The sequence below is a fragment of the Zonotrichia albicollis genome, chromosome 2 (assembly GCF_047830755.1).
Source record: "Zonotrichia albicollis isolate bZonAlb1 chromosome 2, bZonAlb1.hap1, whole genome shotgun sequence".
NCBI lineage: Eukaryota > Metazoa > Chordata > Aves > Passeriformes > Passerellidae > Zonotrichia > Zonotrichia albicollis.
Genome location: NC_133820.1, coordinates 66,532,674 through 66,542,907, shown reverse-complemented (window position 1 = coordinate 66,542,907; position 10,234 = coordinate 66,532,674). Strand labels below are relative to the sequence as shown.

The 10,234-nt window shown below is 40.2% G+C and overlaps 1 long non-coding RNA gene across 1 annotated transcript; it reads left to right on the top strand.

Annotated features, from left to right (window-relative positions):
* Window positions 1-388: 388 nt before the first annotated feature.
* LOC113458654 (uncharacterized) lies at window positions 389-5,834 on the top strand. The gene is made up of 3 exons (XR_003379117.2): window positions 389-548; window positions 1,169-1,216; window positions 1,503-5,834. It is a non-coding gene; the product is annotated as an uncharacterized LOC113458654 (long non-coding RNA).
* The last annotated feature ends 4,400 nt before the right edge of the window (window positions 5,835-10,234 follow it).

Genomic DNA, 10,234 nt, shown 5'->3' with positions numbered 1-10,234 from the left:
TCCCACTTCACCAAGGGCAGCCTGCATTTTAAGTGTGTGCCCTTGGAGAGTGTCAGGTTCCAGAAATGCTGATGAGCTCTGCAAAAGTTTGGTTTTTTTGGAAAAGATCTCTTATATCACACTGTGGCACAAGGTTTTAATATTTCACCTGGTAATTTCCTATCCTTGCAGAAAAAATTATTCTTCATTGAGGTGCAAGGAGCTGTGGCAGCCTTGTTAACCACAGGCAGCTATTTATGTGTATTGATTTCCAGGGAAATTTGTTGCTTTCATCATGTGTTGATGGGACTGAAGTCTTAGGAGAATTCAGTGTGTGCCCATTGCAGTATAGTAGAGTGCTTGTATCAAGACTGTGATATCCAGAGCACGTTATATGATGAGACTGAGAGATGGGCTTTGTAACCCCTGTCCTGTTCAGTTCTCTGCAGTTTCCTTCTTGGAATGCTTCTGTGCGATATGGAACAGCTCATCACTATCCACCATTTCCCAGTTGCTGGATTTAGACCTCATTTGCCAATCAGGTACCAGATGTGGATGCTCAAGTACAAGTAAGTTGGTCTCTGGATTTAGTAAGACCAGTGGAGTTCTCTATGAGCTGTAGAGAATTCTTCTTGACTATTTTTTATGTTGCCTCTTAACAATATTTTGCTAGAAGGGCTTAAAACAGGTGGGCACTGTATATTTGGGGTGAGGTGTGGCACCTGCTCTTTGTGGGCAAATGTGCATGGTCTGGCGAACAGAACTAGAGAATAAGGCATGAAAATTTTCCCCATTTCTAAGTGAGGCTCTTGTTTTCAGATAATAATGGAAATTCATGCAGTTGAGTACCTATAAGAGAGCTAAGATATCTATGGTCTAATCCAAAGCCAGTCAAAATCTGTGACTCTTGAAAGGTTTTAGAGTGGGCTGCTGAAGTGCAGATAGATAAAATATAGATAAAATATGATATATGTATATTATGAAGGGGTGTGGTTTCAATAATGTGCATGAGCTCACTGTTGACTAAAGGACTGTATGGAAAAGCAATTAATTTCCTTCGCATGTCTAAGACAAAAATACTTTGCAAACAATGTCTTCTGCTTGTCTGCTACAATGTTAAGTGGAGCTGGGGAATGTATTCATGTGTTAGAGGAACACAGCCAAGAAAATGTATTATCTTATTTTGTAGAGCCCACTTTCTCCAGGAAGAAATAAATTGGGCAGGACAGCTGCAAGGGTAAGAATGAGACATACAGCTAAGTACTTTTCATATGAAGTTTTGAAAATTCTTTCTAAAGGACAGCACCTCCTAGCTTCATTTTACAAACAGAATATGTTGGATACAGAGGTTTTTAACAAATTGCACAAGTTCATGGATGGAATCTGCAGTTGCAGGAATAGGCCCCTGCAACAGGCTTTGTTCATTTGGGTAGATGACCTCTGAGTCAAAAGATAACAGTGATGGAGAAGTCCCAACAGGCTCAGCTATTTTCCTTTTTCCTTTCTTCCCTCTTCCCCTTCAGACAACGGTGCAGCCATGGGGCTTTCCTTTCTCCTCACCCACACCCATTCCCTGGCTGAGATGATGCAAGAAGAAAGGCAGCAACAAAAGAAAGCCACCAACTAAAGGGATGAATTAATGGTCTCATATGGCACAGGAACCTTTCCTACCCAAGCTGACTCTGTTTCAGTATATTAATTTATTGAAGACAATCATTGCCACAGCGAAACGTTTCTTTGTTTCTGTGCAAGAAGCCCCTGAGATAGCTACTCTCTGTGATGTGAGGACCAGATGCTGTTCCCTTCTGCCTGTCCATCCGGGCTGGATTTAGACCTTTCTGTGATTAGGTAATATTTTTTCCCTGGGTAAAGATAATCCTGCTGTTGCTTTCCTAGTAACTTCATCTAGCACCCCTCAGAAGCTGCTCTTACTATAGCCCTAGAAATTAAAATGCTTTGTGTCTCCCTCTAATAGACCTATCACTGGCTAGAAGAAACTTTCTTAATTTCTGCATTAAATCAGCTTCATCTGAGGGCAAAAACTGAAGAAATATTGAAGAAAGATAATCTCAGAGATGATATGGATAACACAGTGTTCTTCAACTTAAAAATATAGTCCTAGTGATGGTACAGGGCTTACTATGTGGATTCCTTTCTTCTGTCAGGAATGACACCAAGAACTCCCAATCTACTACTTATAAAGAATGCAGATAAGATATTAAATGTCATTTCTCTGTCATTTATGAGCCATCTGGATAAGAGAGAAGGGAAGGAAAGTGATTAACTAAAGCCCTGAAAGTGTAAGGCTGGCTCAGAGCCCCAGCTGTGTCCTGTACCCACTTCAACTCAATTCAGGGTAAATCTAAAGAGGGCTGTCAAGCTGTTAAGAAACAGCCTTCCCACAGAGCAGAAGAGACAGAGAAGGAGCAGGGTCTGAAAATCTTACCAAATATGTCCAAATATTTGAAATAAGCTCAAACATTCAGTGGCTGCTTAGCCATACCTTTTACATTCAACCCACAACAATTAGTGGGAACTGAACTCTGATTTATATAGAGGAAGAAAATAAATTTGGAGAAGTCAAACTTGTCTTTTATATGGCTTCTACATTTCCCTTATTTCTTTATAAGGTTTGATTAATGGTTTTTCATTGCTGAATGTCAATGAACATTGAACTTGTGCTCAGCACATCAGTATGGATAGCAGTGAAATGACAAAGAACAGAATAGAAGTACATATATTTCAGATGTATTGGATGTCTTCTTCAAAATTTTACTGGATTCCATAATATGTTTTCCACACTTAAGCCTTATGCGTTTATTTCTGTAAAATAACAGCACAGATGGAAAGAGCATTAAGGCAGCCTCTTATGAACCTGACCTTGTACCTCTCTGAGAAACTGCTCTGATGTATTTATATGTGTGAGTGACCAGGGCAGCCATCTGTACATGGCACTGGTGAGGCCACACCTTAAGTACCGTGTTCAGTTTTGGGTCCCTCACTAAAAGAAGGACGAGGAGGGGCTGGAGCATGTCTTGAGAAGGGCAGTGGTGCTGGGGAAGGGTCTGGAGCACAAGTCTGATGAGAAGCGACTGAAGGAGCTGGGATTGTTTAGTCTGGAGAAAAGGAGGCCCAGGAGGACCTTATTGCTCTCTACAGCTACATAAAAGGAGGTACCTGCAGAACTCATTGATTTCTCTGGAGAATATGAATCCTTAAAATGTAAAAAACCATGCCATGGATATTTGAGGAAGCATTGGGTTGGTCATGTTTGTCTGTTAGAACCTAGAAAAACTGACAAGTCATGAGAAAACTGCAGTCATGAAAATGCAGTTTTATTAATCCAGGAGGAGAACTAGAACTGCAAGATATTATGGGGCTGGATTAGGACACAGTGAAAATAGGGAAAAGAAAAAGCCAAGTAGGACCTAAATTTTTGTTGCACAATTCCATGACTGAAGTGCTTCTTTGCAGAGGTGCCACTGCCCCTTTGCCATTTTCCCCTTGGGGATGTCACCTCACCCCATGTTATCACCTACAACACAGATGTGGTATGAAGCAGCATTTCCTTATTTTTTGTGATGGATTCACAGGAGTGATACAGTGACATGGGACTGTAGAAACATGGCTAAAAACTCAGCTTTTAGTTATAACCAAGAGAGATGTATAACAGCCTCTAACTTCCTCAGCCTACAGTCTCATACCTCTTACAAAGCAAACCAGATTTTCTGACCTGGTGGGCTGACACCCAACTGATGTTGGCTGGACACCACCAAGTCCCTCCATCATACTCTCTGCCTTCAGCAGGATGGAGGAGGAAGAAAGTAAGATGGCAAAAACTTGTGGGTCAAGATAAAGTCAGTTTAATAAAAGCTAAAGCAAAGGTTGTGTGCAGAAGCAAAGGAATACAGAAGATTTATTCTCTGCTCCCAATAAGCAGGTGATGCCCAGATTGCCCTAGAAGACAAAGCACTGTAATAATGAATACCCTGCCTCAGTCTCCTCCTCTCTCTCAGTTTTTATTGCTGAGCCAAACTCACATGGTATGAAATAGCTCTCATCAGTTGGGGTCAGCTGTCCTGCCTGAGTCTGCTCCCAAGATTTTGCCACCCCCAGACTACTGAAGGGAGGCAGAATGTTGGAGAGACAGCACTGGTGCTGTGCCAGCACTGCTCAGCAGAAGCCAAAACACTGGTGTGTTATCAACACCTTTTTAGTTACAAATAGAAAGCACAGCACTGTGAGGGTACTGTGGGAAGAGGCACTCCATCTCAGCCAGCCCCAATACACCTGATCCAACTGTTCCTTGTTAATAAATGTAACTGATCCTTTCCTAGAGGTGTCATCTTCAAGCAAGTGCAGTGGGAGCCAATTGTCACATTCATTTGTCCTGTTAATTAGTGAACAGTGACTGAGAAGGCAGTAACCAAACTCTTTGAAGAACAAGTAAATGCACTCGGATTCCAGAGCCAAGACACATTTCATAGATTTTGCTGAGATTATGCCCAATCTCCTGTTCATCACCGTCACATTTTAATCACTTTCCAGGATGGGAAAGAATATTCCTCTTGTCAAAACTCAGCGCTCTTGGCATAGAATGGGAAGGTTGTTGTCTGCTGTGACTGTACAGCTAAAGGTTGCTAGATGTTGGTGCACTTCACCATGGGAAGCAGGGATAGCAAACTTCTCCTAGCATGGCCAGAGGAAATCCCATCCAGTCCTCAAAGCTGTTGAGTCAAAGCTTATGAAGGCACTTGATAAATACAAGTGATGCTTGAAGCATGAGTTTTAGCTGTGGTTGTTTTCCTAATGTGGAGCTAATGGCTGCTATCCTTGTGTGCATCATCAGCATCCTCAGGCTCCAGAAGGGATGGGTGAGAGAGAAAGGCTTACATCCATGGTTCCAGAATAGGTTGTCACAGCCATCACAGAGTGGAGAGGTTTTCCATAAAAACCAAAAGCATATCTGCATGAAATAAAGCATATTTGCATGTTTACTAAAACTAGTATCCTGTCTCACTTAAATGCTCTAAATAACAGTGAGACGTGACCTTCGAGGATTATGTGACAGTCTGTTACATCACATCGTTTAATGCTGAATTATTAACCCAGGAACATGATTCTGAGATGCCTGTCAAAAATATTTCTTTATTTCTTTAACAGGTATAGGTATATCTGGAATAACAGAAGTGATTCTGGAACCAAAAGTTTAATGATAAATTTTGAGAGGGAGGTCCGTGGTTCTTTGTGATAAGTGCATTAATTCTTTAGCACACAAGTTTATTATTTTGCACACTTGTGAAGTGGATGAGATGTTGGAGTTGCAAGTCTCTTGGGTAGTCCATTAGTTATGAGACCCTTACAAAGGGAAAACTTGACAGGTCTGTGGCTAAGATGACACTGTGATGTAGAGACGAAGCAAATCTGGGATCACTCATGAGAAAAAGGAATTTCAAGGCTGTGACATAGACTACATGGGTAAGAAGGTTTTTAAAACTAAAAAGAACACAAATAGTTAAAGAAGGAGCTGTTTCTGCAAGAACTGAGCTTTTAATAAGTCATTTGATTCTTGCAAAGTCACTGAGTTTGTGAGTATGCTAACATGCTGGAATTTCAATGCCTTTTTGATTTTACTAATAAAGTGTGTTAAATGCATTTCCTGTTGTTCCTCCTGTGTAAGCATATGCCACTTTCTATGGTGACTGTTAACTTTCATGTGACTGTTTTGAAGTATTCATTACACTGAAGACCAAAATATTTAATGGATCACTTGTTATCTAACACTCATCACCTTCTCTAATAAACTGCTGTGATATTCTGTCTTGATTTTTGCAAGCTGTTTGGGTTTGGGTATATTTGAATACATTTAATATTTGAAAACTCTCTAAAAATAAAGCACTGTTTTCAAGGAATGTGGTTCAGAAAGCAGTATTTTCTGATGGCTCCTAAAAACATATCAGGGATGCCAATTTCAGCAAGAAATAAACCTATTTTGGACTCGGTTTCCTGGGCTGTTTGGGCTGTGCCCAGCAGTTCTTCAAGAGAAATCTCTTTGCAATTCTGAGTCTGTTCAGAGGGTGATGTAGGAGTTTTCAAGTGTGGCTGGTGGATACTATGGTTTTACCCAAAGTAATGCAAGGGCTAGGCGAGGAAATGAGGTAAGTAAGGCTTCATGCCACCCATTGCTTTTCCTGGACTCTGTAATTTCCTAAAGGCATCCTAAGGCTTGTTGGAAGTTGAACTTAGCTTTTGTGACACATCCCACCTACCTCCTGTGTCCTACAGATGTTTTTAATGTGACATGGAAGATAGATGGCTTGTAGTATCTCTTGCAATAGAGTTTTTGAGATTTATTCATGCCACCCTTGGTATAAAGGCCAAGGAAAGGCCTTTATGAAGAATCTGGAAAACAAGGGAATATTTTTTTAAACTATTGCCAGTGTGAGTGCTGAGCAATGCTACTACTGCAATAATTAAAAAAATCAATTAAAAGAGGCAAAACAAAGTTAAAAGGAAATTGAATTGTACTCACTTCTCATACTATAATAACTAAATTGCCCATTAGTATAATAACTAATACAAAATATTTTTGGGGACATCTCAGGTTGTTTGTTAGAGGTGGTGGGCTGGATTCCTCTCACATATCTTCATCTAATAGTAATGAAAAAGCAAAGTACTTACCAGTGCTTGTTGGCACTTCACAATGACCACTCCCAGAATGTTGGTGTTTCAGTGAAACCATTCCTTTGAAAACACCATTTTTCTATGTGGGCTTCTTATTTATTAATTTGTTAGAAGTCCAAGGTGCATTGACCAGGACTGAAATAATTTCAGGTAAAAAGCGGTACTGCTGTAATTCAGGTTAGCTAAACTAATGTTTTTAAAAATATTTTTTCATTGCATTCTGAATTAGTAAAGATGAAAATAGTAGGAAGAACTTCCTCCTCTATCATGGACCATAGGGGATTCCCTTTTCCTGTTCGCAAGAATAAAGACTGGTGTATGTGAAATGCAGAATAATAAGGGAATTCAGAGTGCAGAAGAGGAAAGAGTCACAGGGGACCTGCCTTATGGCTCCCACAAAATACTACCACAGAGTATTTTTCCCACAATTTCAATAACCATTTTTCCCCCTTGACATTTGCTTTTTTTTGCAAGGGGACAATGAATTTGATTTGTACTGTTATTGCTATAAATATTGACATCTAGGTTTGATCAGGAGGATGGGTCCCTACTGGTTTCAAAGACAACAAATATGTGATCTGCATGAATTTTGCTGCAGATTATTTTAAAATTCATCTGTGCTGTTGTACATTTTAGAAGAGGTGTTTCACAATGATGTGATGAAAGCACAGCTCTATGTTTCTCAATAGACTTTGAATATCACAGAGGAATTTTCCCCCATGATCTTAGGAAGATGAGGCAGCGATACTGAAGAGACATGACTTCATAACTTGTGTCTCACCTCCCTAAGCCGACAATGCCCTTCCTTTACAGCCAAGTTTTCCCACTTAGAAAGAGACTAAGGTTTGTGATGCCCCTCTATGTTTGTTTTCTTTCTTCCTGAGTCCCTTTGTGTGATGCTCCCACATGACTGCTTAGTATATATTCCCTGCCTATGGCTCTGCCTTTTAAATTGTTGTTTTTATTCCAAGGATGTGCTTACTGTGAGAAAAGCTTTCTCCTTGTACCCCCTCTTCAACTCTACTGCTAGTACCAGTCTCAATGGTCTCTTCAGTGCCTGCTTTGTCCTCTGGCTCTGCCTCTTTTTTGGTTGTCCCTAAGAATGGAGTAATTTCCAACACTCTTTTTTTACCTGAGAAGACTTCATCTTATTTAACAGCACACTGAAATCCCAGTGCTGGCAAACTTGGGAAGCACTCAAAAGCACAGGTGGTGGGTTGCCCCTTTTTGTGTCTGTCCTGCAGGGAAGGAAGGTGAAAAGAGAAGGTTTTGCTTTAGTCCTGGCTTTGGCACAGTAGCAGGTATGCCGTCAAAGCTGACAAACAGCAGAACAGGGCAGAGTATTAAGATGGTATCCAGCAAACCTGGTTTCAATCCTTGGCTCAGTTTCCAGTACAACAGGTATGAAATTTTCCTTCCTCTCTGATGTGTTGTGAGAGTAAAACCAAGTTAAAATTGCGGATTTCTGGCGTCTGTGGGTGGCAGGCAGACTGCAATTTTCCAGCTCTGTGCTTAAAACTGCCATAGAACAGATCTGTGTGCTGGGCTTGGGTGCTGTCCCGTGAGCAGCAGATGTGGGAAGCAGCTCACTGCCCCAATGGGTGCTCCTGGGAAGACATTTGGGTGCCTACATGGTGTAAGAATGTGCAAAGGACAGAAATGTGGTCTTTGAGCTTAGCTCTCCTGCTGTTAGTCCACTTCTGAACTTGAACATCTGCAAGACTTTGCAACCATAAGCAAGACACAAAACTGAAGAACATTTTGGGTTTCTGGGTTACAAGATACATATTCTTTTTGGAAGTTCAAAGAAAGGCTTAAATAATTTTTGTCCCCCTAATTAAATTCTAATTGCAGAGTCTAAAATTTTTCTTCCTTTTATAAACTGTGTTACAAACAGGGTAACTCCTCCGCCCCGATAAGTAGCAGCAGATGTAACCCAATAGACTTCAAACCATTCCAAAGCCTTTGACAGGACAAACAACACTAACACACTTTCCAGTCTCAACCATCAAATAAATTGTTTACAAATTAGGATATAATGGCCATTGCTTTTCTTCTTTAAAATACAACAGAAAAAAAAGAAACAACCAAACTTGAAATTATCAAATCTGTCATTGAACCTTAATTAGCTCTGGCTTTTTGACATTCTGAAACCTACATGAAGAAAAATAACATTTACTGTTTTTTTGCATGCAACAAATTAATGCTTACAAAATGCAGTGTAGTATGAAATTCTCTATTCTCTCAGGATGTAGACCACATAGCAACAAGAGTTTCAGTCTCAATTGGCGATTCCAGTGGAATAACTGGAACAGAGCCCCATGTGAGCACAACGAGCCACAAATGGTGAAATGCTTAACAATGTCTCAGCTCCAGGGCACTGTCCCTGGGACTTTTTGTTCAGGCCTATGGCTCTTAGTGCCCCTGTGCAAGTGTTTGCATAGCAATGCTGCTGGGCTAAATACAGAGATGGACTTGCAGATTAGAAATAGATTCAATTTTGTGCTTTGTAAAGCACTGGGTAACTTGGCAGTTATCTTTACATTAAAAAAAATCTGAAGTGAATTACTCTTCAGTTTGTCAAATTAGTGCAATACCAAATGAAATGAATTCACAATCAGAACAAATTGGATCTAGAGTTCTGTCAGTGAACCAAATTCTGCAATTATGTTGTATATTTTCTCATATGAAATGCAAATGGAGAGGAACTGGCCTGAGACGGTGTTTAGTACTACCGATTTCCCTAGAAAAGTGTTTATATATAAACTTGATCACTCCTGATTGTGCCAGGATTTAGTTAGCAAATGAAATAAATCTCAAGCATGTGACTTCATTGATTCAATGGATCTTAATTGATCTTATTAATATAATATACTAGTATCCACCCTTTCTTGGCTTTCTGGATTTTCCTCTTTGTTTTATTGACCAATACCACAGTATTTCCTAGTTGTTTTTGTTTTTGCTATACAGTGCATGTGTCTTTTACCCAAGGAAATTAAACGAAATTCATTCCTTGTAGAAAGGAGGCTTTGTCAGTTCCTCCCATTTGAGGGTGCCATATGCCAAATTAAACCTTTCTTTTCACCTTGATGATTATTTTTTGTTAAAGATGCATTTTGTTAAACATCCAGAGCATGCAGACTGAGCTCTAGAATTGAGGTTGGACCTGCACCAGCAGAAGACTCATTGTTCGAGTCAGGTTGGTACAGCTTGAGCAAACACTCAAAGCAGCTGGTCAGCTCCAGATGGATTTCATCTCCAGCCAACTGTTACCTGCAACCTTGCTTCCAATGCTTCACCTCTCTCTGCCCATGCCCTATGCCTATTCTTTTCCAGAAATTCTCATTCTCATTCTCTATCTTCTTTCAAGTAGCTAGATTTTGTGGCTATTTCTTCTTTGGCAGGAGAAATGTTTTATTCCTCACTACCATCTCTTGGAGAAAAAAAAATGACAGCAGAATCCTGTAGATCTCCCCTTTCCTTCAGTCCAGTTCCCTGTTTTTTTATTTCCGTAGAGAAAGGCAGAGCAGAGAGAAATGGAGAATGTGACAGCAAATCCACACTTGCCTTT